Below are 9563 nucleotides of genomic sequence, written 5' to 3'. Positions count from 1 at the left end.
AATACCCACAGAAATCGAGGTATGCTTTAATAAACCCTCTCTAACGCACTAAGTAAAACAGAGGAATTCTAACTTGACCGTCGGAGAGCCTTTGGCCGGCACCACACCGGTGCTCTCTGAAGGATTCTTTCGATTGTTTCGTCGTGCAGGTTCGATTCGAGTCGTGAGTACGGTGTGACCCATTGGTGACGATTTTCGACGTCATCACAGACAATGCACGATTGATAATGTTCACCTGCACTTTGATAATGTGGGAGGCCTGTACGTAATGGTATTTGAGATATTGGAAAGCACAATATTTGGAAGGTCATTTTATATAGACGAAGGAAACCATGCACGACTCTCCTTTTCCCGTGCGAATTCCTCTTTATTGTTGAGTGCATGTCTATATTAATTAATTTGTGTAAGAAGGGCGCATGTATTGTTTTTTCGTTTACAGCAATGTCTCTTGCGCATCAAAAACACTAATTCAAGTTCAAAAGTTAAAAAAAAATTATTTCTAACAATCAAATAGAATTAATATGGATGGGTTTCAGTTAACTCAACCAGTAAAGTCTCTTGGTTTAATGATAAAGAGCTATCAAGAGTGGACGTCATAAGTTGAAACTCTCTAAAAAAAAAAAAATTTGAATTAATATGGTCTAGTACATAGCATTTTTATTATTATGAATTTTAGAAGCAAAATCAATCTAAAAAATATTAATTATTATTAATAAGAGTAAGGAAATAAATATATAATAATGTAATCATCATACAAAAAATAATATAATGTAAACTATAATTTATTTTTCACACTACGTTAATTAATTATTAAAAATATGATGTATGGGTAGAAGATCTACCTGATGATTTGGACGCTGTGTTCCGATCTGATTTTTATTAATAAAATTTCCTTACTGTTTTCTCAAAAAAAAAAAAAAAAAAAATATATATATATATAGCAATATATCTAGAAAGTTGAGAACTACCTCACTGCCTTGGTTGCTTTTAGAAAATTATGTGGAATTCAAGTTTATTTTTTATTTTTATAATTATTTAAAATTTGAGTTGATAGCGAAAACTTGGGGTTTGAAATTTTGAAAGAATCAATAGATCTAAAAGAAAAAAAAAAAAAAAAAAGGATTGATGGAGGGATTGGGGCATTAATAGAGATTTAATGTCATCAAAAAATAAGACATAAGTATTTTTTTATTATAATTATTTTAAGTTTGACATGCTACTTTGAGTTTAGATGCATGAGAAAAATGAACTTGATTTTAACTTAAAAGCGACATGATATGGGAAATTAAATTTCACTTGCTCTAAAACCGATGTACTATTTTAGAACTATAGCAATTTATATATTTCCCTACATACATATATGATTTATTTATTTATATGTTTATAAACATATAATTTAAAGTCCACATATTTTATAAGTTCAAATATTAGCCTAAATATAATAATCCAATTAATTAGCTTAAATAACATGTTTTATAACATTTTTTAATTTGTATTTTTAATTAATTTTTATTGTATCAGTCAAAACACTAAATTTTTGATACAATCGGTACAACTTGTTATTTTATCTTATACATAGGTTTCAAAGAAGAGTTTGTACTATTTTAATAGCTGATATAATATATATGGCCGATACCAACATAGTATTGACAACCTTGAATAAAAAAAACTATATGAAGATGGTAAAATATAGAGCCTGATGGGCCTACCTTAATGGGCCTGACGGATCGGAACTTCTGGGCCAGTATAAAGATGATCCCCTGCACTTTGAAGGCCCATTGCTGACAGACGTAGTAAGGGCCCATGATCCGAAGTCCATACCGCCTAGAAAAGCCCTAAGATCCAAAAGAGGAAATCCTTGCTCACCACGCTTAGAGGAATTTGTATTAGAGTCCCACATGGAAAAGATTTGGAAACCAAGAAGAAAAGTCAACCCTTTATCACTATAAAAGGCCTAACACCCTCAGAAATCGGGGTACGCTTTAATTGACCCTCTCTAACGCTCTAAGTAAAAACAGGAGAATTCTAACTTGACCGTCGGAGAGCTTTTGGCCGGCACCACACCGGTGCTCTCTGAAGGACTTCTTTCGATTGCTTTTGTCGTGCAGGTTCGCTTCGAGTCGCGAGTACGGTGTGACCCATTGGTGACAATTTTCGACATCATCAGTTGGCGCCGTCTGTGGGAAAAACTAAACGTAGCGCACTATCACTTCCTAGACAAAAGAGTTACATGGTACTCACGCGCTCGATGGCAACCACTAACGACGTTCAAGAAGAGGAAGCCCCTACGACTGCCCTTGAGAGACAGGTCAGGACGCTCGCCGCAGCCGTGGAGCGCCTCACAAAACAAAACCACGACCTAGAAGAGCAGCTGAACCAAAAGAGTGCGGCGGTCAATAACCAAGGAGCGGATCAAGAAGGAACCAGCGCTGAAAGGAGGAATCATGACGGACCACAGGAGAGTAACGCCCCGAGCAAACAAGTGTGACGGGATGCTAGCATCCCTTCAGTGACGGATACAGCTCCACAACCCATCATCGCGGAGATGCAGGCGATGAAGGAACAGATGGAAGTACTGATGAACGCTCTCAAGGGCCGAGTGTCCAGTGATCTTGACGACCTTGTCAACCGGACTGACTCGCCATTTACGGCAACCGTCAATTCCTTCCCCCTGCCAAGTAAATTCCGCATGCCAAGTATGGATAGTTATGACGGAATCAAGGACCCTCTCGATCACCTAGAGACCTTCAAGACCTTGATGCACCTTCAGGGAGTGGCAGACGCAATTATGTGCAGGGCATTCCCTACAACCCTAAAGGGCGCAGCAAGGATTTGGTTCAGCCGGCTAGCACCAAACTCCATCGGCACCTTCAAGGAGCTGAGCGCTCAATTCACTACGCACTTCATCGGAGGACATCGGTATAAGAAATCCACGGCTTGTTTAATGAATATCAAGCAGAGAGAGGAGGAGACGTTACAGGCCTACATATCACGCTTCAATAAAGAAGCGCTCTCGATCGACGAAGCCGACGACAAGATACTAGTGGCAGCGTTCACGAACGGGCTGAAGGGGGGTAAGTTTTTGTTCTCCCTATACAAAAACGACCCAAAGACCATGTCGGAGGTGCTTTACAGGGCCACCAAGTATATGAACGTTGAAGACGCACTATTAGCCCGAGAAGATAGACCCAAGAAAAGAGACAGACAAGAGGATCCCCGACAGGACCAGGGGCGGAAGAAAGGAAGGATGGGAGATCGAAGGGAGGAGAGACGTCCAAAACCCATGGGCGCAAGGTTCACAAGTTTCACCCCGTTGACCGCTCCGATAGACCAAGTCCTAATGCAGATTAAGGACGAGGGATCCCTGACGTTTCCGGGAAAGCTGAAGAGTGATCCCAACAAAAGGTCCAGAGACAAATATTGCCGCTTCCATCGTGACCATGGTCACGACACGGCCGATTGCTACGACTTGAAGCAACAAATCGAAGCCCTTATCCGACAAGGGAAGCTGAAGAAGTTCTTCAGCAAGGAAAGAACGGATCAACCCCCACAAGAACAACCCCCCCGTCGAGAAAACGAGCGACCAAGGCCCCCATTAGGGGACATAAGGATGATAATTGGAGGAACAGCCGCGGCCGGATCGTCGAAAAAGGCTCGCAAAACATACCTTCGGATGGTACAGAATGTCCAGTTGGCGGGTACAGTGCCAAAGATGGCAAGAAGGGAAGGCCCCATTATCGGATTCTCGGAAGAGGATGCAAGACGCCTACACCATCCACACGACGATGCCCTCGTCGTCAGCTTGCGGGCAGGCGACTACAATATGCACCGAGTGTTGGTCGACAACGGTAGTTCGGCCGATATCTTGTACTATCCGGCGTTCCAACAAATGAGGATTGACAGGGAGCAGCTAATACCGACAAACGCCTCGCTCGTTGGTTTCGGAGGGAGTAGAATATTCCCTTTGGGCGCGGTCACGTTATCGGTGACAGTAGGAGATTACCCCCAACAAATCACCAAGGACGTAACATTCTTGGTGGTCGATTGCTCGTCAGCCTACAATGCTATTATTGGACGACCCACGCTCAACTCGTGGAAGGCGGCAACATCAACTTACCACCTAATGATCAAGTTCCCAACGGAGTATGGGGTAGGAGAGCTACGCGGAAGTCAAATTGCCGCACGAGAATGCTACGTAGCTATGATGGAGGTGGAAGACCAGATCCAGGCCTTGAACATAGAAGAACACCGAACGACGGCAGAACCTACAGAGAAGCTAGAAGACATAACCCTCGACAGTTCCAATCCAGACCGAACCACCAAGATCGGAACGCTTGTCAAACCCGCAATCCGTCAAGAGCTCGTAGCTTTCTTGAGGAGCAATAAGGATGTGTTCGCCTGGAGCCATGACGATATGCCAGGAATCGATCCCTCGGTCATGGTACATAAGTTGAATGTGTTGCCCTCGTTTCCACCCGTCCGACAAAAGAAGAGAGTATTCGCCCCGGAACGAGACCAAGCAATAGCGGAAGAGGTCCGCAAACTCCAAGAGGCAAGCTTCATCAGGGAAGTCTACTACCCCGATTGGCTGGCGAATGTGGTAATGGTGAAGAAAGCGAGCGGCAAATGGCGGATGTGCGTGGACTTCACCGATCTTAACAAAGCATGCCCCAAAGATAGCTATCCCCTTCCAAGGGTCGACGTCCTAGTAGACTCGACGGCTCAACACCAATTGCTAAGCTTCATGGACGCTTTCTCGGGTTATAACCAGATCCGCATGCACGAGGACGATCAGGAGAAGACTTCGTTTGTAACCAATCAAGGAATCTTCTGTTACAAAGTAATGCCATTCGGCCTGAAGAATGCAGGGGCAACATACCAAAGACTAATGAACAAGATGTTCGCACAGCAAATCGGGAGGAATGTCCAAGTCTATGTCGACGACATGCTGGTGAAGAGCCGGAAGGAGGAAGACCACTTGGAAGATCTCAAGGAAACATTCGGCACGCTTCGATCCTACAACATGAAACTTAATCCGGGAAAGTGCGCATTCGGGGTAACGGCAGGCAAATTCCTAGGATTCATGGTATCTCAAAGGGGGATTGAAGCTAACCCGGACAAAATCCGAGCCATAATGGAAATGGCCCCCCCGAGAAACGTGAAGGAAGTACAAAGCCTTAACGGCAAGGTAGCGGCATTGAATAGATTCGTGTCGAGAGCGACGGACAAGTGTTTACCCTTCTTTCGAACATTGAAAAAGTCATTCGAGTGGACGGACGAGTGTCAGCGAGCCTTCGAGGAGTTAAAAACCTATCTATCTTCACCACCTCTACTGAACCCCTCGCAACCAGGTGAAGAACTCTTCCTCTATTTGGCTGTGTCCCCGGTGGCCGTCAGCGCAGCCTTAATCAGAGAAGAGGACAGTGCACAGAAGCCCGTGTACTACGCCAGCCGGGCGCTCCGCGGTGCCGAAGAAAGATACCAACCTATGGAGAAACTCGCTTTTGCATTGGTCACGGCAGCTCGCAAGCTCAAGCCCTACTTTCAAGCCCATACCGTGAACGTAATGACCGACAAGCCCTTGCGAAGGGCACTGAGTAATCCTGAAGCCGCGGGTCGACTGACGCTGTGGGCAATAGAATTGAGTGAGTTTGTTATCAAGTACCGTCCACGTGTGGCCTTTAAAGGACAAGCTGTAGCCGACTTCATAGCAGAGTTTACGCGTGACGAGGATAAGGGGGCAGAAGAACCCCCCCAGTGGAACATCTACACCGACGGATCATCCAATCGGCGAGTTGGAGGAGCCGGCATAGTATTGCTGTCACCTGAAGGAGACAAGATTGAATGTATGGTCCGTCTCAACTTCCCCATTACCAACAATGAAGCAGAATACGAAGCGGTGGCGGCAGGACTCTACCTAGCCAAAGCCGCCGGAGCTGAAAGTGTGGTCGTGTATTGCGACTCTCAAGTCGTGACCAATTAAGTAAACGGAGATTATGAATGTAAGGGGGAAAGGTTGAAGAGATATCTTGATCAAGTAAGGGCGAGAGTCGACGGGCTAAAAGCAATGGTCGTCCAGATCCCCAGGGGAGAAAATGAGCTCGCCGATTGGCTAGCCAAAGCCGCTTCAGCAGAACATATGATGACACCGGGTAATGTACTTTCCTTTGTTCAAATCTTTCCACTAATAGACCTCGACAACATGCAAGAGATACGTTCCGAAAGAAACTGGACTACGCAGATAACTTCATACTTAAAGGACGGGATACTGCCAGAAGAGAAGGAGGCAGCGAAAAAGCTAAAAGTCCAAGCGGCAAGGTTCGTCTTGATTAAAGACATTCTTTACAAGAGAGGTTTCTCCCGTCCTTATCTAAGATGTCTCGAGGTTGAAGAGGCAGACTACGTAATGAGGGAAGTACACGAAGGAATATGCGGGAACCATTCCGGATCGCGGTCGTTAGTGCACAAACTAGTACGAGTTGGGTATTACTGGCCAACCATGCAGAAGGATGCCGAGTCCTACGTTAAAAGCTGCGACAAATGCCAAAGGTTCAGCAATTTCATCGGACAACCAGCTGAGGAACTAACCCCTATAACGGCTCCATGGCCGTTCGCTCAGTGGGGACTAGATATCATGGGACCTTTCCCAACGGCGGTAAGGCAGCTGAAGTTCTTGGTAGTGGGTATTAACTACTTCACAAAATGGGTAGAGGCGGAAGCCTTGGCCACCATTACAGAAAAGAACATTAGAAGTTTTGTCTGGCGGTGCATCATATGCAGGTTCGGTATTCCTAGAGTTCTTATCTCAGATAACGGGAGGCAATTCGACAACGGCCACTTCCGGGATTTCTGCGCACAATTAGGAATAAAAAACCACTACTCATCACCCGCCCATCCTCAGGCTAATGGCCAGGTTGAAGTCACGAACCGATCCCTGTTAAAGATTATCAAGACTCGGCTCGAGGGGGCAAAGGGCATATGGCCCGAAGAATTGCCGAGCATACTATGGGCATACAGGACAACGGCGAGGACTCCGACAGGAGAGACGCCATTTCGACTGACATACGGGAGTGAGGCTGTCATCCCAGCAGAAGTTGGACTCACAAGTTACAGGGTTCACAACCATGACGAACGCAGGAATGACGAATCCATGAGGCTACAGCTGGACCTGATAGATGAGGTTAGGTCGGCGGGGTAGCAAAGGATCGCTAGATACAAGGATCGCATGTCCAGACATTACAACACCCGGGTCCGACACAGAAACTTCCAAGTAGGAGACCTCGTACTCAGGAAGGTCATGGGTGCAACTAAAGACCCTGCACAGGGAAAACTCGGCCCCAACTGGGAAGGACCTTATAGAGTTACGTCATGGAAAAGGAAAGGAACATACCACCTGGAGACAACAGATGGAGAGAAGCTACCGCATCCATGGAATGCCGAGCATTTGAGGAAATACTACCAGTAGTAGTGACGCGGCAACCAGTTTTTGTTTAAGCTTTTTTATAAGTTTCTCTTTTAACTGCCTTTTTTGCTACAATCTTGTCGTGCCCTTTTTAAGCCCAAAGGGGGCAGGCACTTTTTCCTTTACGCATTCCTATAATCAGATATTACTTTGATCTTCTACTTGGATGTCATTATAATTGTCTACAAAATTAACGAAAACTAAATAAAGTCCACAAGATGGACGGATACAAATGCAGTCCACAAGACGGACGGATCATTCTACGGGGATGATAACCTCTTACAGGGATGATCATTCAAGTCCACAAGATGGACGGATACAAATGCAGTCCACAAGATGGACGGACCATCCTACAGGGATGACATCATCCTACAGGAATGATAACTCAAGTCCACAAGGTGGACGGATACAATCGAAAGTCCGCAAGACGGACGGATCGTCCTACATGGACGATCACTGTAAGTCCTTAAATGGACGGACATAAAATAAAGTCCACAAGTCCGACGGGCCATCCTACAGGGATGATGACTCAAGTCCACAAGGTGGACGGAAATAATAGAAGAACGTGTCCGCGAAGTGGACGGACCACTGACTACGTTAAAATTTTATACAAGTCCATTAAATAGGCGGTACATTTAAAAGTGATATACAACGCAACAAAATGGACGGATCCTCATAATAAAACTCTAAAAATAGACGGAGAAGGAAAATCCTCACGGATGTAAATGCTCAATCAACACAAAATAATAAGTCCGCAATGTGGACGGAGTATCACGGATAAACAAAATATTCTTATAAAAATCCTTCCTCAAGAAGGAGGACGGACTTTTAAACAAGTTCCAAACAATGATAGAAAGCATATGAACATTAAGCCAAAAGCCCAGAAGGCAAGTGTTTAATACAATTAAAGAGGACGGATTGTTCTGAAATGAAAATAAAAAAAAAAAAAAAAAAAAAAAAAAAGAAAGGACGGATTGTTCTCAAAATAAATTACATAGAAATTAATCTTTCTTTGGATCAGCGACTTGGACATCCTTCAACGGGGCGGATTCTCCGTCTCCTTGAGCAGCGTCTTCGCCAAAAAGGTCCTCCGTATTTTCGGAGGCGACGGAGAGGGCAGAAGTCTGGCCTTGGTCCTCAAGTTTGACCATTGACAAATCCAGCTCTGGGTAGGCCTTCTTGACCTGACGGAGAGAATCATCGAAGCCTTGAAGGAAAGACTCCGACAGCTCGCCCAAACAGGACTCTGAGTCGCGGTACTCCTTGACGGCTACTTCTTTCACATGGCGGATCTCTTCCTTGAGTTCTTTAATCTCCGCCTCCTTTTTCTCTATGACCGTCAACGCAGCAACCGTCTTCTCCTCCAGCTCTTTCCTTGCCTTCTCAGAAAGCTCCAGCTTCTTCTCCATCTTGGACCTCCATTTATGGAGTTGACCAAGCTCTTCCTCCGTCTGCTCCGCCTTCGTACGCACCCGGTCCAAGGTACTCTCGCGGTTGAGACACCGGTCCAGTAATCCCTTCATCATGACCAAGGACTGCAAATAAGAAAAGAGCCCGTCACATAATGTAAATAACAACGAAAAAGAAAAACAAACATATTTGACGGACATAACCAACCTGAGCAACGGCAAAGAGGCCCGTCTCCCCCATGGCCTCCGTCGAGTGGTTCCCAAGATCTTCATAGTCTTCCGTCGTGATGATAGACGACAGCTTCTCCAACGCATACTTGGAGTCGTCGCGGAGAAGGGAAGGAGGTCTCTCTTGCTTACCGTCTGGGGCCGTCATCAATCATTTTCCCGTCCCCTGCTTAGCTGGGGTGACGGTCTTGTTACCCTCAGCCATTAAACCAACCACAGGTTCAAGAGAGACCTTTGGTTGCTTAAATGGACGGTCGGATTTTGATGTCGGTTTCCTCTTCGGGGCTGAAGCCGACACCTTAGGTACCACCTCGCCGGATTCCCTCTTCTTGATGGCTTGAGACTTAATTAAAGCTCTCCTTTTCGCGTCTTCCATCTCTGCAAATAATGACGGATGAAATTAAAATTAAGTAAAGTCAGTTAAATGGCCAAGTACGGTTGACGAGCTTACGTCTATGAACTCG

Source organism: Quercus robur, chromosome 6 (assembly GCF_932294415.1).
Source record: "Quercus robur chromosome 6, dhQueRobu3.1, whole genome shotgun sequence".
NCBI classification, from domain to species: Eukaryota; Viridiplantae; Streptophyta; class Magnoliopsida; order Fagales; family Fagaceae; genus Quercus; species Quercus robur.
The sequence above is the reverse complement of the archived record's forward strand: the minus strand, read 5'-3'. Positions refer to the sequence as shown.